Source organism: Zingiber officinale, chromosome 8A (assembly GCF_018446385.1).
Source record: "Zingiber officinale cultivar Zhangliang chromosome 8A, Zo_v1.1, whole genome shotgun sequence".
Lineage (NCBI taxonomy): Eukaryota > Viridiplantae > Streptophyta > Magnoliopsida > Zingiberales > Zingiberaceae > Zingiber > Zingiber officinale.
The window spans coordinates 26,816,904-26,843,751 of record NC_056000.1 but is presented as its reverse complement, the minus strand read 5'-3'; the positions used below and the strand labels follow the sequence as shown (position 1 = coordinate 26,843,751).

General features: G+C 37.2%; 1 long non-coding RNA gene and 1 other non-coding gene across 3 annotated transcripts; both read left to right on the top strand.

Annotated features, from left to right (window-relative positions):
• The first annotated feature begins 605 nt into the window (after nucleotides 1-605).
• On the top strand, nucleotides 606-24,993 carry LOC122008141. Of its 2 annotated transcripts, XR_006119205.1 has the most exons (4): nucleotides 606-832; nucleotides 915-4,966; nucleotides 23,733-24,003; nucleotides 24,815-24,993. It is a non-coding gene; the product is annotated as an uncharacterized LOC122008141 (long non-coding RNA). The 2 variants fall into 2 exon arrangements; XR_006119204.1 differs by having other exon boundaries at nucleotides 606-4,966.
• LOC122013093 lies at nucleotides 936-1,038 on the top strand. The gene has a single exon (XR_006120437.1). It is a non-coding gene; the product is annotated as a U6 spliceosomal RNA (small nuclear RNA).
• Nucleotides 24,994-26,848: the final 1,855 nt, after the last annotated feature.

Here is a 26,848-nt window from a genome sequence, read left to right as displayed (position 1 = left end):
CTGTAGTTGAGGCTCTGATAGAGCCAATTAAGTTATCGTAAAGATTTGGATTAAATTTATGTTAAACTTAACGAGCTTCTGAATCAGACGGAATTGAAAACGAAATTTATTAAATAATCTTTTGAATTTTTCTATATATTTTATACTGAGTTTGAAAAGAAGTTGGACATTAAAATATTACAGCACCCCCAAGAAGATGAGATTGGAGAGGAGGATGCGAGTTTGTGAAGTCCCACATGTAAAGTTTCACAATAGTTTAATCCCTATTTATACTTTGGTCTCTTCAAATGATATGAACAGATTGTTCAAAATAACATTCTCAGTTCTTTATGAACTAATCTATTTAAATTTTAAAAAAAACGTATATTGCTTGAACAGTTTGTACCTAATTCCCTGGGTATCTAAAGCAAACTTATAGTTCTAATCATGAACGATTTTTTAAGTAAATTTTATTTGACATTTGTGCAGTAGCCGAGCTCGCTGTATTATGTTTTGTATTATTTTTGAATATTGAATTGTTTTTAAAATGATATGAAAGATTATTGTTCAAATTCAAGACGTAATTGAATATTATAACAAAGTAGCTAAGTTTGTCTGACAAGGAGAGTGTGAATTGGTTTGTCCGATTAAAGCTGATCTGTTTAACCCTCCTACAGGCCCCTCTTCCCCGATCGCAGGCCGCCGGCAATGCTGTCCACACAGACGAAGCTCTCCTTCTGCTTCATCGCTATTCCTCTGTTGTTCCAGTTATCTCATTGCCGGCAGTGCTTTTCGTCGTCTCCGTCTTGTGCGAATTCTTCTCGTGTCCTTTGTCTTCATTTGGGAAGTAGAGGTTGGGGCAGGTGTTTTTTGAATATCGAGTGCAGTGTAGTCCCACATCGAAAGTTTCAATATAACATGGCCTCTCTTTATAGTTCGGTCATCGACGGGAGGCTGTCTCTTCGGAGACATCCGATAAAATTGGAACGATACAGAGAAGATTAGCATGGCCCCTGCGCAAGGATGACACGCATAAATCGAGAAATGGTCCAAATTTTTTTCCCTAACCTGCAATTGCCGATTTCAACTCGCAAAAGCTCCTCCTACTTTTTTCCCCTTATGTTTTTCCTCCATTATTGGCTTTTTACCCCCCTAACCCTACCTTTAACTCTAATTCCCAGAAGTATTTTTTTTCACTTTCTTCGATGTTTTGTTGTTTCTATTTAGATTTCATCATCCTTCTTTGTGTTCAAAACCCTAACTTGTGTATTTTTGTCTTCATTGTTGTGCTTTCTGATTCTTATTCTTGGCTCCTTTTCTTGAGTTCGTTTTACAATAGCAATGTCTAATTGGAATATGGAAGCAGTAGATAGCGTGCTTAAGAATTATATCTTTTTTTAAAAAAAAAAACCTGGAATATTAAATAATTTGAGAAGGATTTTCTGTTGGCTTGCATTGTTTCTGTTTGAGTTAGAATTCCTTTTAGATGCTTATGATGAGCGTAGGAATGGGACAACTGTGAAATGCACAACCTCTGCCTCAATTAAGTAGAACACTATTGAAGTATCTTGAACAGATCTGAAACAAAATTATCCAATGACTGATAAATAACTAAAAACCGGCCAAACCAAGAAAAAAAAGAAACTGAATATCATGTGAAACATGAAGTATATTCATATTTTATTTGCTTCCAAATTTCTAATAGATTATGTTGTTTCTTTCAAATGAGCAGAATTACTTATCCTTAAGTTCTTGTTTTTCTTATGATAGATCTTGTTAAAGCTAGTGATCATTTGTAGTTCATTTGAAATAGAAGCTGCAAACACAGGAGGAACCACTCGGATTTGAAAACTCATTGCATCTCTTCCAAGAGTCTTGTTAAAAGGTGAAATTGGGAATGAATATTTGGTTTCAGGACTGTTGGGCTTGACCATTATGTGTATAAGTCATGCTAGGTGAAATTGTTTCATTTAGTTCATGCCTTTTATATTCAGACACTACCAAGTAATGAAATAAGAAAAAAAGAATTTTCCATGTGAATCTACTTATTACCATTTCATCCAATTTTAACATTGATCGCTCATCTACTTCAATTTTGTGCTCTTTTGATATTTGAAGATTGTTTAATCCCATCAAAGGTTACTGGCCGCCACTAATACTTGATTCTTCCATTGAGCTACAATTAATAAGTTGATCTTCATCATTTTCCCATTATTTTTGAGGCTGTTAATTAAGCAAGTATTTCTCGCAACTGAAGTTATATTGGTTAATTAGCAATCTTGAATCTGGATTTGTGGAGTTTTTCCATATTTGTTTTTATGATCTATAACCGTGATGTCACTCTAGCATAGATTGAATGTTAATGATGTTCATGTGTGTCTGTCTAAAACTTAGAACAAACTAGAACTTAAGTATCTGTTAGGCAGCCAATATAAAGCATCAAGATCAGTTTTGGTTTATCGGAATACTGATTTGAAGATTTCTTGTTTAGTCAATGTGCATGTTCAATGTTGCGTCTACTAGTTTATGAACAAACATTTATTCAACTAGGACCATAGGGGTTCTGGAACAGGTTTGGATTCAAGAAATTAGTATACCGTATCAGGCCAAGCGTGAAGATGACCTAAACTTGTAGGCATATTGTTGTTCTAGAAAGTAAAGGAATGCTCTATTTAACTGCTCTAAACTTTACCTTTCCGTGCACACAGTGGTTGTATGTTATTACTCTCTGACCAATTTGTTATCTCCATAGTTTAAAAAATTGGACAAGAAAGTTTAACTGAAAAGCTCCAGCTAGCTAGCTCATTAAAATTCTTTGAAATATCTGATACCTCTAAAAATGTAAATTTTTTTTGTGATATTCTCTGGCTCGACCGATTAAATCATCGAATCAGCAGATCCTTGATCCAATCTCCAAACTAATGCTTTCTCTATAGGAATGTGAATGATTTGATATTGAAAGTTTGAAACTAGGAATGGTTGATTGAATATCATCAAGGATGATGTTATTGCTCCCTTTGTTTAGTAACTGCTTAAAAGCTCTACTATTCAAGTTTCTACTAGATGTAATCCATTAATTGATTGCTTCATGCTACATGAATGCTAATATTATCAACTAGCTTTTTGTGTGAAATTCACCAAATAGCACCTGGAGTGTGTCTGATTAATTGAAAACTTGCGTGTAGGAATGAAGAAGGGTAGATGGCATTGCATCCTGCTATAACTATGCAGTTAAAGATAATTAACAAACATGCGATCAGAAGTAATTAGGAAGATTACCTTTGTTTAGGGTCGAATGCATTAGTGCATCTTACTATAACTGTCAAAATGTAAGGTGTTGAAGTTGGTTGGATAAGGTTTATGCCATCAAGATCACTTTAGATATCAAAAACAAAACAAAAGAGGGATTCCTAGATTTTTTTTTTACAAATATATATATATAGTTAGGTTTGTTGTGTTGAAACGTTGTGTACAGAGCACCTTTTATGTTGAAGATTGTTTAATCTCATCAAGTGTTACCACCTCTAGATTAATTTTGCCACCTGTAGATTTAGATTCCACGTGCAAAGTGAATTCAGAGGGCACGGGCTTCTTTGCAGAACTTTTATAACTTAAAACTAATATTGAAAAAAGAAAAGTTCAATAGTTATACACCTATTGTTCCATTCAAAACATTCCAGTTCATATATTTATATGTTTTTTGATTCAATAAATTTAGAAAAAGGAAAGTGCTCTATTTATTTAACTCTAAACTTTACAATGCAGACAATTGGTCTGTGCTATTACTATCTCACTAATGTGTTGATGTCCTTCGTCCATGAACCTCTAACCATCTCATGTAATTCCTGGTAAAGGAGCCACCAGCCATTTTCGATACATTAATTTTGTTTCTATGTAATTTCTAATTTTTTTTTTCTTTTGTTTTATCGTTAGTTTAACAGTAGTTTTCAGTCTATTTTGATTAATTACTAAGTAGAGGCCTCTTTTTCCAAATAATAACATATTTAATTTAAAATTAATAGTAATTAATTTGGAGCATTAAATATACTTTATTATATCTGAGTTCATACATAAATTTTGATATACTTTATTTTCACACTTTAATTCATTTATTAAAATTCTTTGAAATGTTTAATAATTCTAAAAGTGAATTTTATTTATGATATTCTCTTCTTCTACCAATCGAACTATCAAAGAAGTTGATTAGTTGATTTAATCTCATTTGTTCCCTTTAGACAATTCACACATTCCAATATTGAAAAAAGTTCTTTTAGCCTAAAATCCCCACCTTGAGTCATTGTCATTCATTAAAATCCTTTGTTGGTGGCGATCACTCATGCTCTCTATATAAGCTTGGAAGATATGGTTTCTTAGTTAATTTATTTCAGGTATATTGATCAAGAATCAGATCCATCACATATTTGCAAGAAGAATCAACTATGCCAATGTTAATTGACTTTTATATCATTAGAAAAATGGTAATCAAGGACTTAAGCAGTTGCTACTGCTCAAGCAAAGAAAGCTGCAAAAGGTGGTGAGCATAGCAGAGGTGCTCAGTGATGCAGCATCCAGAGTGGAAATTGAGGTGAAAAGTAAGAGATTTAGCAGATCATACTTGGTTCTTCTCATTTATGAAGGCTACCGGTTTGGAGAGAGAATACTCGTGTTGTCATTTAAATCCCATCAAGTAGCAGGGACGTTAATGGTGGTTTATATGTGAAAAGCCCATGTTTTGGTCTCCTGTCATATGTTGCATCATGGGAACCAAGATATCCATTTTTTTCTCCGCATAATAAATTGGATGACCTCACTAGTTCTTACCTTGACGATTTACTCGAACTGTTTCATCTTTTCTTATTAATTTAGAGTGATCTTTGTATAGTCTTTGCTGGCTATTTCTCTGTTGAATAGGTGAAGATGCTGACATTGGCAAAGAGTGACGAGAGTAGGGATGGCAATAGGGCAAGGTTGTCTTTTCAATTCTCATGTAAGTTGCTTCTGTGAAAGTTTAAAGATAACTTATTTTCTTTACTATATAATTGCTTCCTGTCCCTGTTATTTTAATTTCCATGTGCTTATTTGTATTTTGGTATATTTCTGTAAGTTTTTGGTAATTATAAACAATAGAGCATGCAATTCATAGTATTCTTGCCTAAGTGTTCGATCACACACAAACAAACTATTCTAGTATTAGACTGTTCAAGAGATCTAAATCTATGTTATCTTACGGACCTGGTTAAATAAATGAGCCTAATATGCATCCATTCTCTAACCTATGTTGGACTAGAATAGGAGTATCGACGCAAGTATCAATCTAATTGTACACACTCATATTTTTACTTTTTATGTTTTTGCACATGCTCAGTGTGAGTGTTGGTGCCCAACTTGGTGTCACCTAAAGTGTGTTGCGGCTGATGTGTGGACAAAAATAAAGTCAGAGTATTAGAGGCTCCATTCATGTTGCCTAGTTTTGCTTTAATTTTGTTATTGGTACACAACTAAGAATCATATAGATTAGTCTACATTAAAGATAAGTCATCTCATAGATTGACAGTGGAACAGTGCAAGAAGCAAACAGACTTAACCTACAAATGACAGAGTTGACTTTACTAGTGAGCTCATGATTTTTTTCCCAATAAATTTCATGTATATCTATTTACACTTCTATTGCATGCTTTCCTTTCACTAAAACATTAGGTTATATATCAAGAAAAAACACTTAGTATATAAGGTTTTATTTGAAAAAAAAAAAGAGAAAAAGTAGATTTATAATCTCAATATTAGTGATGTGATTCATTGACGGTTTCTCTTTCTAACGGCAATTTTTCTTCACATTGGTTGAGAGTTACCAAATATAGAATGAAGATGTGTGTAAATTTGTCCTCCCTGTTTTTTGAAAAGAGGTCGTTGTTCGACTTTGGCCTGTCAACTCCTTCACAGCAGTATGGTACACAAACATATCTGTTCCACTTGTACTTTCCAATTGAGTTGTTGTGTAATATGGCAAGCCATATCGTTGGCTGTTGGTGACATCACACTAATCTGCTCAATATGGGCATGGGTTCAATTGAAGTATGCCTATGTTAGCTTCCACCCATAAGATACGTATCTGTCAGAATTTTCGCTTAATATATGCAATTCTAACTTTCTATCTGATGCTCTTATTTTTTATTCTATCCATTCTCGTATATTCATACTGTTAGACATTGCATCAGTTGCAACGTTAGGAAGATAAATGGGTGCTCATTCACCTCCATCTTCCTCCATTGAATGCTTTCAAAGCATCGGTTTGTAATCGATATTTGCTTCCTATTTATACTGGCGTCCAAGAGCAATCGAGGGATGAGGGAGACGGTGATCAGTGTGCACAATAGAGGTGACAGTGAGCAAAGAGAAGAACATTCGAGAAGCAGAGGTTTTCGTTTGTGAACTTTGATAAGAGCTTTTCGATTTAGTTTCGTCGATTTAGTTTCGTGATCGCTTTTTTGACGACAAGCGGTGATCAGTAACCAAGTTCGTCTCGGGAAATCACTGTGAGTTGTTACTGCTTTTATCTTACGTTTGTTTCATGCAATTAGGAACAATAATGGTTTCAGAGCGATACCTAATGCATGAAACTTGTCTCTTTGTCTGAAAAATGTCTCTACTGTCGTCGCTAGGCAAGATCGCGATTGGGTTGCGATTTGTTACCGTTGTCGAGCCCCGAGAGGTTGCTGGCTATCGGCTTCCGTGGCCGGAGAGTGTCAGCGACCACGTCGGAAGGCTGACAATCAACAGTTACGATAATCGCGTTCGTCGCGGCAGAAGAAGAGAGTGTCGCGGTCATGACAGAGAAGAGAAGAAGCAATTTAATCGATTAAAACATATCTTAATCGATTTAAAGTCTGTGTAATCGATTAAACTGATGAATCATAGTAAATTTATGTAGTCGATTGGTGTAATCGATTCAAACACTATAATCGATTAAATAGATTTTTAATCAATTCTAGTAATTGATTAAAAAAGGATGAACAGTAATATGTTCATCCGTCAAAATATTGTTTTGTTGAAAAAATCTTTGATTTTATTAAATAAAAAAAACCAAGAACAAACTTTTCTCAAAACATGAAAAGATTAAAATTTAATTAAATATATTTATTAATTAATTAAATAATATATAAATGTATTATTAATTAATAAATACATATTTAATTAATTTATGGTTCAATTAATTAAAAATTGAACTAGATTAACTTATCCAATCAAATTCAGGTCTGGTTTAAATCATTAGTTGATTTAAGCAGACTAGTTTGATTCAATAATAGTTAGATCTGGTTCAAATCATTTGTTGGTTTAACCAGTTCAGTTTTATTATTGAATTAATTGGGGTGATTTTGATTACATAAGTTGGGATGATTGAATATGACCAGATTAGTTCTAATGTGTCAGATTTGATAAAAAAAAAAATAGATTTGTTCTAATGAGTCGGGTTTAATCCAATGGGCATTGGATTGATCAAACAGACCTGAGTTTGATCAATAAATCTGAAATTGACTTAAATGGGTCAGAACAAACATAGATAAAACATCCCTTTCCAATTAGATTAGTTCTGACTGGAAAATGGACCGAACACAGGAGTTGGTCAAAAGATTCAATGTGTCAGACATATGAGACTAACCAAATAAAGAAAATTTATTTTTCTTATTTACTTGTGTATTCTGTATATATTTGTTCTATATGTGGGAATTGAATATGATCGGTTTTGTTACTGATTTGTCGGTTTTGTACTGACATCATTATTTTCAATTCCAAATACCATGAACAATATACACGATGATTGGTTGCTATAAACAATAGCATAAGCTTTGGGAGGTGATCAAGAAGATGGAATATAAATCGGATCACGGAGTCGATTGGCTTATTGGTCGGCTCGATTGACTGTTCTAGAAACTCAAGCGAGAAGGGTATCCAGTCCAGGACAAAGAAAGAAGATGAGCTATGGTTTATTCACTGTCAGAACATCTTAGGCAGATAACATTCCAGCTATGGGATGATTCTGAAGGGCACATCTCATATTTAGATATGTGCAAACAATTATTTCAATTGGAATATGGTCCTGAAGAATCTGAAGAGGATCCAGATCCCGAAGAAATGGACCTTAAAGAATCTGAGGATCCAGAAATGGATCCTCAAGATTTCGAGGAGGATCCAAGTCCCGCAGAATCTGAGGATGATCCGGAAATGGACCTCGAAGAATTTGATGAGGATCCAGAAATGGATCTTGAAGAATTTAATGAGGATCCAAGTCCAGCAGAATCTGAGGACGATCCGGAAATGAACCTCGAAGAATTTGATGAGGATCCAGAAATGGATCCTAAAGATTTTGAGGAGGATCCAGAGATGGATCCCAAGGAGGATCTAGAGATGTTGCTCAAAGAATCTGAAGAGAATCCTAAAGAGTCTAAAGAGGACCTAGAAATGTTCAAGGAAGATTCAAAAATGGATTCGATGAAGAATCCTGAAGTTGTCCCATCTGAGATTACCCCAAAGGAATCCAGGTTGATAGGGATAATGTTGACTGCTGCACTAGAATTTGTCCTAGTGGGAGTGATGTTGACCTATCTAATTTATTAGTGTTTTATTTGTTGTCGTTATATACGAACAGTAATAGTCCATTTAGTTTTTGAGTAGTGTAATAATTTCTGTCGTTATGTACGAACATAGTTATGTTATGAAAAGTTATGTTATCTATTAACAAACTTAAAAATGATTAGTTCATTTAATGATTCGTTCATGTTTATGATTAGTTCGTGCTTAATTTTGATTAGTTCATATATCCATATGATTAGTTCATTTGATGAGATGTGTGTAATATAGTTAATCAATGTTGATTAGATTGACACATACAAATGATAAGTGAAACATAGTTATCACTTGATTTTGTAAATCAATTCTAATTTACAGTGAGTCAATAATTAATTACATGTATATGATTTACATTGAAATAATAAATAATGTGTTTATTTATGTACATTATGACAACTAAAAACATCATCATTGAACTCAATAAAGGAGAAAAATTATATAGGGATAACTAAAAAATCTGGCACCTCAAGATACAATATGTTTTTAAGGAACAAGAAGTTCTTGAGGTTGTAAATCAATTCATGGAGGAACCGGTTGATGGTCCTACAGCACAGCACAAACGTGACCTTGATGCCTATAAGACATGAAAAATGAAAGATTTCATTGCTAAGGGAATATTGATTAGTTCAATAGTGGATGGCCTGATATTTGAATATGAGGTATTACCATCGGCACATGTTGTCTAGGCAGCTTTTAGAGAGAAGAACAGTAGAGTAAGTTTGAGTAAGCTCTGTCAGCTAACAATCAAGTTTGATAGCTGTTAAAAACGTTCGAATATTACTATGGCCCAACATCTCAGGGAGATGGGTAATATAATTCGAGAGCTTACAACTGCAGGTCATGCATTGACTGATGAACAACAAGTTCAAGCAATAATTCGTTTCCTTCTTAATTCTTGGGGAACGATGAAACAGAACCTTACCCACACAGTGAGAGTATTAAGACTTTCATTGATGTTTCACGTCATATTGAACTTGAAGTGGAGAGGATTGAATCTGTAAAGATTTCTAGTCAAGCTTTTGTAACTGAAGGTTCTGGTTCCAAGAATAATAAAAAAATAGTTTAAGAAAGGAAAGGGAAAAGAAAAAGAGGCTAGTCCTGTTGCTGCTAAAAACCAAATCACGAAGAAAGGAAATAAATATTGACAAAAACCTAAGAGCAAGTTGACTTACTACAACTGTGGCAAGAAAAGTCATTTTACTCGGGATTGTACTAAGCCTAAAAAGGTATATCCATCTTTAACTTCTTTCCATGAGTATTATGTTACGAGTACAATGTTGTTAGATGATTCTTATCCTTTGTGGATTGTAGATTCAGGAGTAACGAACCATGTAGCTCGTGATCGAGCTACATATGTGGAGTACGTCGGGTACCAGTGAACAACAAATGAATATATGTGAGAAACAATGCAAGAATTGAAGTCAAAGGAATTGACACTTGCAAGCTCAACCTACGTGGTGGGCGTACCTTGTTTCTACATGATATCCTATATGCTCCTTATATTCGACGGATCTTATTTCCATCATTTATCATCTTGATTTAAGTTATTGTGTAAATTTTTATAGTCGTTGTGTAGAACTTCGAATTAACTCTGTGTTAATTGGGCATGGTTATGTAACAAATGGTTTTATGGTTCTTGATATAGAACCAAATAATAATGATGGTTGTTTTTCAAACATTGCTCTTACTAGTAATGTTGATGTTAATGATGAAATTTAGCATGCTAGACTAGGACATATAGGACAAGAACGAATGAATAGATTAGTTAAGGAGGGTCTTTTAGACACTCATGCTAAGATTAACTTGTCTATATGTAAATATTGTGTTGCATCGATCGCACGTGAGGAGGGGGTGAATCACGTAGTTTTCAAAAACTTGTCTTTTCGATTTTAAAATCAAAGTACGAATGCAGCGGAAAACTAAAAAGAATAAGAACACAAGAAAACACGAACAGTTTATTTGGTTCGAAGCCTTCGGCGACTCTTACTCTAAGACCCAAGTCTCACGGACCTATAATCCATTAAAGGCCTCTTCTGGTATCTCCATAAAAGGAAATCGAGTACAAATAAAGTTGAACAAGTGCAACACAATACACTTGTCCTTTTGCAGTAATTAATTACAAAAGAAAATTATCGACACTTAAAGATTAAAGTGGGAGCGCTCGTGTCGATGTTGGTTTGCCGGCCATAATCGGAAGTCCTCGGAGTAGTCGTCGGGCGTAGCAGCTTTGCATCAGAGTCGTAGTAGGAGCCAGGAGCAATTAGAACTTCAAATGAACGCACAGTACCTCGTGTAAGTGTTGTTGTCCAATGCCTTCTCGAGGCATCCTTATAAAAGGCATGGAAGGCTCCTCCAATGGGGCAGATTCGATCCCGAATAGCCCGATGTTTATCCCCGACTTCGACCAAAATTTATCCTGTAGAAGGCACCTTCCATAGCTATGGAAGATACCTTCTATGAACAATACGAAGACGCCTTATATCAAGCTTGAAGGCGCCTTCATCCGAAGGCAAATGTGCTCCTTTATCCTGCAAAACAACATTAGTCCAATAAACAAAATAATAACCTGCAAGATAAATGTTAGTATAATAATAATGAGTAGTATTAATTAGTTCATGTCCTCCCAAAACCAGGAACTAGTCAAGGTCTCAGCTTAGGAATCCCAAATGGACTTAAATTGGACTGACGCCTACTTTCCCTTCAACCCAGACGCATCCTCACTTGGTCACTCTTTTCCAGTGACTTACCTTAACTTACCATTTTGTCAGACATGTGGTCAGTCCGTCGACCTATCTGGACTTCATGCTAGCTATCCGGTCGGCCCATTGACCTTGCTAGACTTCTCGCCAGATATCCTGTCAGTCCGTCGATCTATCTGGACTTCGTACCAGCTATCCGGTCGGCCCGTTGACCTAGTTGGATTTCTTGCCAGATATTCAATCAGCCCGTCGACCTATCTGGACTTCGTACTGCACATTTAATCATGTGGTTAGATCATAACAGAACATAACTTAATTTACTTGTCATTTATCAAAACCCGAGTTAGATCGTTAGTGCAAATTGTACCAACACATTGTTTTAATGGAAAGACAGCTAGGAAACCATTTGGTAAAGCTATTAGGGTTGAATCACCATTGCAATTAATTCATTCGAATATTTGTGATCCAATGAATATGAAGCTAGAAATGGGGGTTCTTATTTCATTACATTTATTGACGACTTCACTCATTTTGGTCATCTGTATTTGATTTCTCATAAAAATGAAGCATTAGATTGCTTCATTCGTTATTTGAACCCAGAGGTAAGAAGTGTATTTTTATAAGGTATTCTGAGACTTCTAAGGATTATGTTTTTAATAGTGAGCAACAAGATGGAACCATCTCTGAAATAGAGTTAAGAGATATTACTTTTCTTGAAACTGAGTTCCCAACACGAGGTGAAGTTGATAAGACAATTCCTTTATATAGGATAGAGGAAGAGGATAATATTCCTTTATCAACAAATCAGGAGATGTCTGAATTTAATCAACCCAATGAGAGTAATTTGTCACTGAATGAGTTAGTTTCTCAACAGTCTAACCTACGAAGAAGTAGTCATCAGATTATTCTTCGGAAAAAGTTTGACATTGAGCATGAAGCATTGATGATTCTCCCAGTTGACGATGAGGAACCTCGAACAGTTGAGGAAACTTTAAGAAGCTCAGTAAGAGAAAAATGAAAAATTGCAATGGATGAGGAGATGGAGTCAATGAGAAAGAATCAAATTTGAGATTTAGTCGATTTTTCTCATGGCCGAAGGGCTATTGGGAATAAGTGAATTCTTAAAATAAAGAGGAAAGCAGATGGATCGATTAATAGATACAAAGCTCGATTAGTTGCAAAAAGATATATCCAAATAGAGAGTATTGATTTTGAAATGGAGGGTATTGATCTTGAAGAAACATTCTCCTCAGTTGTAAAGTTTGTATCAGTACGTGTCATCCTAGCTATAGTAGCACAATTTGACATGGAATTACATCAAATGGATATAAAAACGACTTTCCTTAATGGTAATCTTGATGAATAAATCTATATGGTGTAATCAGAAGATTACGTTGAAGGCCAAGAGAATAGAGTATGTAGACTTAAAAAGTCTATATATGGGATAAAGCAAGCATCAAGATAATAGAACATAAGATTTAATGAAGTCATTTTGTCTTATGATTTTGAACTAATCAATAAGGGATCATTGTGTTTATTTTAGAAAGGAAAAAGGAAAGTTTGTCATTTTATCATTATATGTTGATGGTATACTAATAGTTGGAAGTGACATAAAGTGTGTGATGGAAGTCAAATCTTGGCTTTCATCACAATTTGACATAATAGATATGGGAGAAGTGTAGTACATTTTAAGAGTGAAGATCATTAGATATCGATCAAAAAGATTTTTGGGTTAGTCTCAAGAAGCTTATATCACTAAGATGCTACAACACTTCAATATGTCAGATTGTAACATTGAACAGACACCTATAGTGAGAGATATTGTTTTGAGCAAACATATATATCCTAAGACTCCTGAGGAAATAACCGAAATGAAGAAAAAATCATATGTCAGTGCTATTGGTAGTTTAATGTACACTATGTTGTGTACTCGTCCTAATATAAGATATGTTGTTGGCTTAGTTAGTCGTTTTCAGTCAAACCCATAATTGAGACACTGAAGTAGTGAAGAGGATATTTAGATATCTCAGAGGAACAATAGATTATTGTCATTATTTCCAAGGTTCAGATATGAGCCTAAGTGACTATACAGATGCAGATTGGGCAGAGGATCTTGATGACAGAAAATCCACATCTGGCTATACCTTCTTGCTGAATGGTGGCGTCATTTAATGGAATAGCAAAAAGTAGGCTTGTGTAGCCTTGTCGACAATGAAAGATGAGTATGTGGCTTGTGCAGCAGTTGTGCAAGAGGTTGTTTGGTTAAGAAGGTTCCTGAAACATCTGAAGATGATAGATCGGATGTGAGCAATAGAGAGGAGGGGTGAATATCGCTTCTTTTAAAACTTTTCTTTTACTTTGTAGATCAGAATCGTGCAGCGAAAATTAAGAAAAGGGACAAAGTTGTTTACTTCGTTCGGAGCCTAGCTCGACTCCTACTCGACGGCCCGCGGTCCTTGACCGCACCGATGGGCAAAGCACTATAACTCTTCTTTCCGAAATCCTTCGAAAAGAAGTAGATCATACAAATGAGCAAGATAGTAACACCCTACTATCTTGCTTAAATTAATTACAATGCAAGCTATAAAAATTATTCCGACAAGATGTAGAAATGGACGCTCGGTCGGTACTTCCGAAGTAGCTTGAAGAGTTGTAGTGAATCTTGCAGTACGAGCTGCTTGTGCAGAGAAGAGCCTTTTGATAATCAGTAGTGTTCTATTAAGCCTCAGATCTCGAGCTCCTTTTTATAAGTGCCACTATCGTTCGGTCGACCGATCCCTCTGTTCGGTCGACCGAACCCGCTCCCTTCCTTCCTGGCTAGAGTCTGACGCTGGCTCGATCTTCTACATTTACTGTTCTTTAAGGGTTCAGTCGACCGAACCTCTTTTTGGTCGACCGAACAGCTTCCTTCCCTGTTCGTTGAAATCTGCTGAGATCTTCATTTAATGCTCCATTAATACTGATTGGATCGGTCGACTGATCCCTAGTTCGGTTGATCGATCAGCCTTCGATCGGACTGTGCTTCGCTTTGGTCTGAATTGATCTTTGGTCTGAGTCAAGCTAGTTCGGTCGACTGATCCTCCTGTTTGGTTGACTGATCATGCCGAATCTGCAAAACAGAGTTAAACAATATTCCTGCAAAACAAAGGTTAGCACAGTAATATAATGCATGAGTAATATAGACAGTAGAACTGTCTTGATCTCAACTTGGAAACTTCTCCGGTTTCTTCAGTTGGATCAATGACCTAAGGTTGTTTCCTTTAGGAACCCGACCTCACTGTCGCTCCTCCAGTTACATACCTCAACTTACCTGCCAAACATTGGTCCTCCAGACCTGTTTGGACTTTTGACAGCTCAGTGTCTGATCGCCCGATCCACTAAAACTTTTCCTGCAATACTACATTAGCCAATAACAATAATAGTAATACAGAATATAATGGTAAACCTAAACCTAGATTTACCGAGATCCGCTGGTCCGGTCGACCGCGTGCGATCGACCGGAAACCATCCGAACAACTTTGCTTGGAGTTCACTCCTCCAAGACTTCTCGTTACTTAAGGTTACCACCCTCTAGAATTTACTTCATCTGGCTTCACTTACCAGAACTTAAGATTACCACCCCCTAGGATTTTCTCCACTTGGCTTGACTCACCAAGATTCAGTATTCGGCTACCCAGGGATTAAGTCCTCCAGACCTATCCACCTGGCTTCCACGATATACCGAGATTTTCCTTACCTAGCCTACAACTAGGACTCAGTATTCGGCTACCCAGGGATCAGGTTCTCCAGACCTATCCACCTGGCTTCCACGATCTACCGAGATTCTCCCCTTGCTTAGCCTACAACTAGGGCTTCCCTTGATCAAGCTCCATACTTAAACATATTTGTCTGATATTAAAACCTTGGAGGTCGATTGCACCAACAGAAGATTGCTGAGAATAGTGGAAGTCCTGTTACAATGTACTGTGACAGTCAATCTGCAATAGCTTTTTTCAAGGATCCCAAATATCACAGCAAAGACAAGTATATAGAAATTAAGTATAATTTTGTAAGGGATGAATTTCTAAATTCATCCCAGATTCCTGATTTTTTTAAAAAATAAGAATAAATACATCTAAAATACGGAAGATAGACCTAGAGACCTTGGAATAAGACGAAACAAGTTCCTATGCGTTCGTATCGAACTCCTGATCATATTGATGGCTTCAAACATTTTTTCACCTAATATATTGTGGTTCATAATTTTTTTGAACAACACTTAAATTATTTCATTTTCAAAAAATTTTGAACCTCAAAATATTAGGTGAAAAAAATATCTAAGGGCATTAATGTGATCAAACGATTGATACAAACTTATAGAAATTATTTTCATGTCAATCATGTTTTCTAGGTCCATCTTCATCATTTTAGACATTTAGTTTGATTTTTTTAAAAAATAAGTTTTGGAACGAATTTATAAATTTGTCGTAACGAATTTTAAAATTCGTCTCAGATTTGTGACGAATTTGACTTCGTTGCCAAATTCCCTAAATATAGCCCGAGCCCGATCTTTATTCTCTTACATCTTCTCCACTTCAGAACCTAGCAGTGGTGGCGCAGCTCTTCCGTCTGGTAGGTTTCTCTTCCCTATTTCTTCTCTCCTCTCTGATGCTCCTCCCACTTCTCTCCTCTCTGGCGCACCTCCCAGATCTAGCCAAATCCGACCGGATCTAGCTAGATTCGGTCGTTGGCCTGTCGAGTTCGCCTGCTGTCGGCTAGTCGTGGCCCGCCTGGGCTACTGTCGGCCTGTAGCGGCCCCCCTCGACCGCCCTAGGCCGCTGCCGGCTGGCCGCGACCACCCTAGGCTGCTGTCGGCCGATCGCGGCCACCCTAGGTCGTTGCCGGTCGGTTGCAACCACCCTAGGCCATTGCCGGTCTGGGGTGGCTTTTGTCGGCCAGGCCAAGACACCGATGTCTAGGGGGAGGCGACAGCGGGCCGTCGGAGGCCGGCACGGCCTGCTTTCGGCCCCCAGCAGCCAATGTCGGCCCCCAACTGTGAAAGAGAAGCTTGATTTGAGTGTGAAGCATATATCCATGCATCTTTAATAGTAATCTCTTTTATTTTGAAATATTTACTTAGCTTACTTGTTGGAATTATGAACATATGTACCTATGAAAGAGTTTTTTTTATGTTGTAAACTTCTTCCTCTAAATAGATAATGCAACTTCACATGTATCAGGAGGAACAATTCAAATTGCCATTTCTATTTGAATATTACAATTTCTTCTTGATGTTGAGATCCACACTAAGCCATCAGATTTTATTGCATGTTTTGTTGACCCCCGGGTAGCTTCTGGAGTATGCAAACTGATCGTCGAGGCTAGTGTTCGACACTATCTCCGTAAACGATATTGCTCCGCTACGGTGCTTAACGGATTGTTACAATTCGTTCCCAAGATACAACGACGACGAACGTCTCGGAATCGTAGCACTCCGACTTCCGAGACCAGCGAACCTTCTAGTAGACTTCTTGGACTCTTGAATGCACAAGATGAGATGAATGCTTGAGGAAGAGAAGATTGAGTGAATTGAATGAATTTTCCATCATCTGGAGGTTCTATTTATACTGAAAGAAGAGGTTGATTGTCCTTTGGGTGAGTGGATGTGTTCCTTGGGCTGGATCGATCTAGATCATCCATTCTGAAGGGTTGTAACCCTTCACCAAGCCCACTTCAATCTCATCCATCAGATCTGAGAAGTTGTGACCCTCAGATCCCGCCTATTGTCATCGACCATCGGATCTGGATCTATTGATTCGATGCTTCAGATCAAGTCTCATCCCAGGCCGTCAGATCGTTACTCTTTGCGATCCAACGCTCTAGATCGCATCACAAGCGATCTATCATACCTATTTGATCAACGTTGATCAACGGTAGCCATCCATTCCCTAAGTCAACTGTCCAGTCATCTCCCTTTGCCCACGAGGATGCCGCATAGGTACTGCCACGTCAGGTACGAGCTTGACACGTCACCCGAGTGCCACGTAGGCACTGCAATATCACCTGGAGCATAAATTTAAGCTCCTCAATGCTCCTCGCGACGATGCAAAGTGCAAAGTGCAAAGTGCGCCTACAAAGCGCCCATTGCGCCCATTGCGCACGTGCGCACGTGGCGGGTGGCGGGCTCACAGGTGCGAGCACCTGCTCGCCCTGGGCTAAGGGGTAACCTGCCCTTTTATTTTTGTGTTAACTCCATTAACACATCTTCATTAATAAGTAGAGAATACACATCGAGAATTTCCGATGTGGGACTATTCTCCCATGCACTTTATTAATGAATAATAAATGTTATTTTGGGCTGACTTTAAACATTAATTTCTCATTCACCCTTAATCGGTTTTGAGCAAATTAATAGTCTAAATCTATCTACGCGAATCGTAGATTTCAATTTTGAAGTCAATTACGACTTTCAACAATTGATGGCTTCCTTCCTCTAAATCGTTTTGGTCCATTTAAGGCCCCAATATCCAACAATCCCCCACATGAATGGAAATTAATGCAATGCGTGTATGCATGCTGACATTTTACAAGAGTCCAATCGATAAGTCACTGCATCGGGAGAGGTAGCTTATGGCTTTGAACCTTCCGTAGTGAAATGCTATCGAGTATACTAGGCTGCGCAGTGAACGTGATGTCTTGAACTGCTCAGCTGTTGGTGTATACTTAGACAATAACACCCACACAGAGATCTATCTCACCTACTTTAGGTTCTCATGGTTGGTTCCGTTTCGGCCATGGATACCATCTTGGATTCATGAGTGTTTCATTGAAGCGGCCTGTCTTCACACTCACATAGGTGACACTTCTATCAAGAGTATCCTACCATACTCCACCTTATCAGGTATAGAAGTCACTAAAAGCATAAGCTTAACCTCACTACATGAGGTAGGACAGCACAAATTCATCCTAGGATTGGGATGAGATATCTAACTATCTAAGTGCGCCTACAAAGCTCCTATTGCCCACGTGGCGGGTCTCGGGCTCACAGGTTCGAGCACCTGCTAGTTGTAGATTTTTAATCACATTCCTCTTGATGAGCAGTATACTTGATCTCGACTCAACCCCTCCGTTAGAGGATCGCCAAATTATCTTTGGACTTAACATAGTCGATTGCAATCACTCCATTCGAGATCAACTGCCTAATGGTATTATGTCTACGACGTATATGTCGTGACTTCCCATTATACATATTACTCTGTGCCCTTCCAATCGCCGATTGACTATCACAATGGATTAGTACGGCAGGCACAGGTTTCACCCAGCTAGGAATATCTTCCAAGAAATTCGCAGCCATTCAGCTTCACCTGCTTTGTCTAGTGCTATAAACTCGGATTCCATAGTTGACCGAGCAATGCAAGTCTGCTTAGTGGATTTCCAAGATACTGCTCCCCCACCGATCGTGAATACGTATCCACTAGTGGATTTGGAGTCTTTTGTATCTGATATTCAATTAGCATCACAATATCCTTCCAACACAACGGGATATTTTCCATAATGTAATCCATAGTTCATAGTATATTTCAAATATCTGAGAACTCGCATCAATGCTTTCCAATGGGTGTCGTTTGGATTACTCGTAAAACGACTCAGTTTGTTGACCGCACAGGCAATATCCGGACGTGTGCAGTTTGTGAGATACATCAAACTGCCTATTATCCGAGAATATTCCAACTGCGATATGGTCTCACCATGGTTTTTCGCTAAGTGTTGACTTAGATCCATAGGTGTTTTCACTGTAGAGAGATCGTACGCATTGAATTTTTTCAATACGGATTCTACATAATGGGATTGTGTTAAAACTATCCCTTCTGATGTCCTGAGAATTTTAATTCCCAATATAACATCTGCTTGACCCATATCTTTCATATCAAAATTTCGGTCAACATTTTCTTTGTAGTCATGATTACATCATGATTATCGCCCATTATTAGCATGTTGTCTACGTATAGACAAACAATTACATAGCCTTCAGGTGTGTTTTTGACATAAATGCATTTGTCACATTCATTTATTCTGAATTCGTTTGACAACATTATTTTTTCAAATTTTTCGTGCCATTGTTTTGGCGCTTGTTTAAGTCCGTACAATGACTTAACAAGTCGACACACCTTTCCCTCATTTCCAGGAGCTACGAACCCCTCGGGTTGCTCCAAGTAAATTTTTTTTTCCAACTCACCATTTAAGAACGCAATTTTAACATCCATTTGGTGTATTTCAAGGTAATACAATGCTGCAATGACTATCAACACTCATATAGACGTAATCCTTATTATCGGTGAGTATGTATTGAAGTAATCAAGGTCTTTCTTTTGCTTGTATCCTTTGGCTACAAGTCTAGCCTTATACTTGTAAATTGATCCATCAGCTTTATACTTGCGTTTTAGTATCCATTTACAACCTAATAGTTTAGTACCAAAAGAAAGGTCTACTAATTCCCAAGTATGATTATTCATGATAGACTCAATTTCACTATTGACATCTTCTTTCCACATTGGAGCATCGGGTCTAGAGAGAGCTTCACTTAATGTTCTTGGTTACATTTCTGACATGAAAGTCATGAAATCTGGCCCGAACGATTTCTCAACTCTAGCCCGTTTGCTACGACGTGGCTCTTCACTTTGATCGTCAATAGTCCTTTTATAACAGCTAAGTTCGGTAACGTCATTTTTGTTTGAACTTTCGTTGTTATCACTTTCAACGTTTCCCTTTTTATTTGGGAATACGTTTTCAAAGAATATCGCATTCCGAGATTCTATGGTTGTTCCCACATGTATATAAGGAATGTCTGATTTGTGAACTAGGAAACGATATGCACTACTATTATGGGCATATCCGACAAATATCGCATCGAACGTTTTAGGTTCGATCTTTACTTGCTTTGGTTTAGGTACTTCGACCTTTGCCAAGCACCCCCACACTTTCAGGTATTTGTACGATGGCTCGCGGCCTTTCCATAGTTCATATGGAGTTTTATCATTTTTCTTATGAGGGATTCTGTTGAGAATGTGATTTGCCGATAATATTGCTTCCCCACAAGTTTTGAGGTAAGCCCGAATTTATCAACAAGGCATTCATCATTTCTTTGAGTGATTTTTACGTTCGGCAACACCGTTTGATTGAGGTGAGTAAGCGCCGTTGTTTGATGGATAATGCCGATCTGCATAAAATTCATCAAACGGTGCACCATATTCTCCACCTCTATCGCCCGAATTATTTTAATTCGTTTGTCGAGTTAGTTTTCAACTGTTTTATAGGTTCCGAACGCCTCTAAGGCTTCGCCTTTACTTCTTAAAAGAAAGACATAATGGAACTTTGCAGCCATCGATAAAAGTAATAAAATATTTTTACCTCCTCTAGTTTGCACAAATTTCAAGTCACATAGATCACTATGTATTAACTCTAGAGGAGTTGTTGTCCTTTCCATCGAATGAAAAGGTAGTTTCGTCATTTTCGCTTCCACGCACACTTCACATTTGTGTGTTCCGTCAACATTGACGTTTGGTAATAAATTTAATTTGACGAGACGTTTGAGAGTATTATTATTCACATGTCCGAGTCGATCATGCCATAAATTAAAACACTCAACAACATAGCTGGAAGCATTTATTTTATTACCATCAAAATTTCGGAGTACAGGCATTACAACCATTTTGAATAGACCCTTTTCGAGGGACCCTTTCCTACGAAGACACCATTCTTCGTAAGTACAAAGTTGTCTGACTGGAACACTAGCCTAAATCCGGCCTTGACCAATGCCGCTCCAGAAACTAGGTTCTTACTGATGTCGGTAACATGGAGTACATCAATGAGTGTTAGCTCCTTTCCGGACGTCATCTTCGGAACAATTTTTCCGAGTCCAACAATTGGCGACGTCGTGGAATTACCCATATAGAGCTTCCTGCCATTTATCGGAGTATACTTGGAGAACATCGCTTTATCGGAACAGATATGACGAGTTGCTCCAGTATCAATGAACCACTGCTTCGGGTTGGTATCCACCAAGTTGGCTTCAAATACAACCGCAGTGAGATCCAAGTCCTCAAGAGAGGTTGCGACATGATTCGCAACATCCTTTGGCCCCTTGGTTGGCTTCTTTGGGCGTCTGCAATCCTTGGATAGGTGTCCTGCCTTTCCACAGTTGTAGCAGGAGCCTTTGAACTTCTTTGCTTGAGCCTTCTTTTTGAACTGCTTCGGCTTTTTGGCGTTCGGCTCGACCAGGTTGGACATTTCGTCTATAGTGCGCTTGGTTCCTCTGGAGTCGGATAACTTTCGATTATCCTCCTCTATTAGTAGCCTCAGGATCAGGTCTTGCAGCCTTATTTCTTTTTTCTTGTGCTTTAGGTAATTCTTGAAATCCTTCCATGACGGAGGGAGCTTCTCAATTACCGCAGCAACTGCGAATGTCTCGTTCAGCTTCATGCCTTCGGCGTCCAGATCATGCAGTATTAATTGCATATCTTGGACTTGAGATGAAACGCTTTTTGAGTCCACCATCTTGAAATCCAAAAACCGACCGACGATGAATTTCTTCAATCCAGCATTTTCGGTCTTGTATTTCTTCTCAAGGGATTCCCACAAAGATTTTGCCGTCTCCAGAGAACAATATACGTTATATAACGTGTTATCCAAGGCGTTGAGTATATAATTGCGGCACAGAAAATCTCCGTGAGACTACGCATCGCTAGCAGCCTTACTACCTTCCGTAGCGGCTGGCGTGTCTTCGTGTAAAAACTATACAAGGTTTAGCGTTGTTAGATAAAACAGCATCTTCTGCTGCCATCTTTTGAAGTCGGTTCCGGTGAATTTCTCTGGCTTTTCTCCGTGCGGAATGGTTGTCGGAATGGCGGTCGGAACAGCCGTCGGAATGTCGTTGGTAGCCATATCAGTTTGCAGGAATATCGTTTACGACTGTTGACCCCCGGGTAGCTTCTGGAGTATGCAAACTGATCGTCGAGGCTAGTGTTCGACACTATCTCCGTAAACGATATTGCTCCGCTACGGTGCTTAACGGATTGTTGCAATTCGTTCCCAAGATACAACGACGATGAACGTCTCGGAATCGTAGCACTCCGACTTCCGAGACCAGCGAACCTTCTAGTAGACTTCTTGGACTCTTGAATGCACAAGATGAGATGAATGCTTGAGGAAGAGAAGATTGAGTGAATTGAATGAATTTTCCATCATCTGGAGGGTTCTATTTATACTGAAAGAAGAGGTTGATTGTCCTTTGGGTGAGTGGATGTGTTCCTTGGGCTGGATCGATCTAGATCATCCATTCTGAAGGGTTGTAACCCTTCACCAAGCCCACTTCAATCTCATCCATCAGATCTGAGGAGTTGTGACCCTCAGATCCCGCCTATTGTCATCGGCCATCGGATCTGGATCCATTGATTTGATGCTTCAGATCAAGTCTCATCCCAGGTCATCAGATCGTTACTCTTTGCGATCCAACGCTCTAGATTGCATCACAAGCGATCCATCATACCTATTTGATCAACGTTGATCAACGGTAGCCATCCATTCCCTAAGTCAACTGTCCAGTCATCTCCCTTTGCCCACAAGGATGCCGCATAGGTACTCACGATGCGAAGTGCAAAGTGCGCCTACAAAGCGCCCATTGCGCACGTGGCGGGTGGCGGGCTCACAGGTGCGAGCACCTGCTCGCCCTGGGCTAAGGGGTAACCTGTCCTTTTATTTTTGTGTTAACTCCATTAACACATCTTCATTAATAAGTAAAGAATACACATCGAGAATTTCCGATGTGGGACTATTCTCCCATGCACTTTATTAATGAATAATAAATGTTATTTTGGGCTGACTTTAAACATTAATTTCTCATTCACCCTTAATCGGTTTTGAGTAAATTAATAGTCTAAATCTATCTACGCGAATCGTAGATTTCAATTTTGAAGTCAATTACGACTTTCAACAATTGATGGCTTCCTTCCTCTAAATCGTTTTGGTCCATTTAAGGCCCCAATATCCAACATGTTTGAGACACTTTATTTTTCTTTTCAGTTATTGCTAGAGTATATAGGGTAAACCATAGCACCTATATATGATTGAATAGAGCAAGTTACACTACTCAAACTTCTGTATTTATGCAAGTTTGTATTTGGCGTGACTTGGAGAAACACTCATTTTTTATTTGCTTTGTTAAGTATATGTATCTCGCATTGTTGTTTTAATAATAATAATGTTAGTGTCAGAATTATATATTTTATGAATGATATTATTATTGTAATATTGAAACAATTTGCATATTGTAGTACAATCTCATGTTATTATCTTCTTTGTTATATTTTAATTTCATCTATATCTGTACTAATTATATATTGACGATTAGTGTATTGTCTAAGTCTTTTTATTAATATAATTGATTGGAAACAGACAAAATGCAGAATGGAAGAAGTTGAACAGAATCCACAGAGTTAGTCGTATGCCTTCTTCTTCCTCGCAAGCCACTCAAATGCATAACTTAACTGAAGAAGTTAGTCAGTTGAAGGACATTTTATCTTAAAGAGATCAAGAAATAAGAGAAATGTGTAGACAACAAGATTGGATTTTGCAATATCTTTAGTTGAGTTCTGCTCCGAGTCAATTTTCTCCCGTTGACAATGATGATGATGGCGGTGGTGGTGCTTCTTCTTAAATTACATAAGTATGAACTTTTTTTTTTTGAGTTTCTTTTTTATACACTTTAAAATAACTGTTAATTTTTTTTTTTTTTTTTTTTTTTTTTTGTAGTTCTCCAATAAAATCATATTTGAGGAAGTCTTTATCTATTAAGTGTTATGTTAGAATTTTTTGCATGTTGTGTTATAGCTATTTCTATATTTTTATTTTACCTTGATATTTTGTCTTATGCCATGTTTCAATACTTTTATTATGTCATGGAACATTTGATACATGTACTTTGTGTTATGTCATATTTTACATATTTTTGACTTCCTTACTATTCAATACAAATTTAGCTTAGATTTCGATACTTTTATTATGTTATGAAACATTTGGTACATGTACTTTGTGTCATGCCATGTTTTATGTATTTTTGACTTCCTTACTATTCAATGCAAAATTAGCTATATAGGTTTCGATACTTTTATTCTGTCATGGTGGAACATTTGATACATGTACTTTGTGTTATGTCATTTTTTACATATTTTTGATTTGCTTACTACTAATCCATGCAAATTTCTCAATATATGTTTTGATACTTTTATTATGTCATGGAACGTTTCATACATTTATTTTTGATTACATGAGGTATACATTTTTTTTGTTACGTTTAGTTACAAGTTTCATTTCATTTATTTATATGCTTCATACAATTTAATGATGAATGATATCTTTTGTCATATAATCTTTTGATGTATTATGGCAACCATCTAAGTTTTGCCATCTATGCTTTTGATATATCATAGATTTTTTTTAATAACTATTACTTATTGTTTATTTATATTTTGACGTAGGAAAAGATGAACGATAAAACGAACGAAGCACCTTGATGAATGACGATATGTATATTTTACTTTCACTTGTTAGATTTGTTGTATAGTTATTTATTATGAGTTTTTGAAGTTTGATATGTTTGAGTTGAACTTGTTTGGATGTTGTAGTTGTGTATGAATTTGAAATGTTTAGTTGACGATATGTCTTTTGTATGAACTTGTTTGTATGAATTTGATTTGTTGGATTCACAAATTTGGTGAAGGATGTTGTATGATTGTAAAAAGTTGAATGTTTGGTGAATGTTTGAATGTTGTTTATGTTATATATGTACAAATGTAAACAGGATATAAGACAAAGAGGAGAAATGTTGGAATTTTTTTTATTTTGCGACAAAAATATTTTTGTTGCAAATTTAATGTATTTTGAGACAAATCTAGATTCGTCACAGATTTGCGATGAATCCAAATTTGTTCCAGATTTGGGAGGAAAACAGATTCGTCCCAAATTTGCGATGAAGAAATTTTCGTCCCAAATTTAGGATGAATTTGGATTTGTCGCAAATCTGTGACAAATTCATATTTATCCCAAATCTGCGATGAATCTGAATTTGTCCCAAATCTGGGACGAAAACATTTTTTTTAAGCAAATTTGCGATGAAAATTCGATTTTTTAATTACGTCGATTTGCAAATATGTAATATTTTTTGCGACGAAAAAATTTCATCGCCAATCTAGGAGGAAATTTTATAATCGTTGCAAATTTCAGATTATTGAATTTTGCGATGATTTTATTTTCATTACAGATTTGCTATAAATTTTGCGACAAATATCTAAAATTTATCCCAAATTTTGCAATGGATTTTCATTTTTCATTGTAGAATTTTGCAACTACAATTTGGGAACGAATTTTTTTCTCGTCGCCAATTTTGTCGCAAAATTTTTTACAACAAAATTTTTTTATATTTTTATCCCAGAATTTATCTCAGAAATCTAGATTTTTTTTTTTGTAGTCTAAGCTCCTACTACTTAGCTACCTCGTTGTTCAAGCCAAGCTTAGCACAACTTCAATTTTAGTAGTCATGTGATGCATGACCCAAAGGGTGAGGGTTTGCAGAGTCATTATAGTATTAACTTATTTACTATTATTTTAAAATTTAGGTAAAAAATCTTTAAAATATAATCCTCTAAACTCATAGGGAAATATCTCAAATAGGTAGAACAAACAATACGATGATGACTGGAACAAACACAACAATGCCATGCTTCTAGGAGTTGTATTACCATCAAGATATTTACTCAATCTATTATATTGGTGGCTTGACAAGGGAGATGAAAGGGCAAGAAAAGAAACCACTCAGGTATCATGACTTATATAAAGGCTATAGAGGGAGAAGGCATTATTAAATGCTTATTTAGCCAAGTAGTCCAATTCTTAGATATGCCATGGTTGAACTCTCTTAAATGCTATGACAACATCAATCAATGGAAGATATTTTAGGATATTCAAAGATGATTCTATTAATTTGTCAAACCATGTTGGAGTCAATACTGAGGTACTCCAAGATTCTAACAATAGCTTTGATCAAAACCTTTTACATCTTAATAAGTATAGTTTTAATCCCGGTTCAATGCCTCACTTTTTTTTTTCAAAATTGACCATATATATATATATATACACACACAAAATTGATCTCCTACGGTGCGGTTGTTGCGGTTTCGTGCGGTTTGCTGACATGGCAAGTTCCACGTCATCGCGAGAATAAGGCATGTCAAAGCCTTAAAAAAAAAATCGTGGCGCCTGTTTCTCCTTCCTTCCTCTACGCTAACCCTAGCACAAGAAGCGCCGTGATTTTTCTCCTTCCTCCCTCTCCTCGTGTCGCGCCTCTCCTCCCTCTCCGCACCAAATCCAGCTCAGCATACCCTTGCGGCGAGCGACTCTCTTGCCACGATCAACCCTCTGCACCAAATCTCACACGCGAGAGATCTCTCTCTGCCGCAAGCTCCAGTGCCGCTGGATCTAGGGTTTCTTCGGCTGCCGCTCCTCTCTCGTAAGCA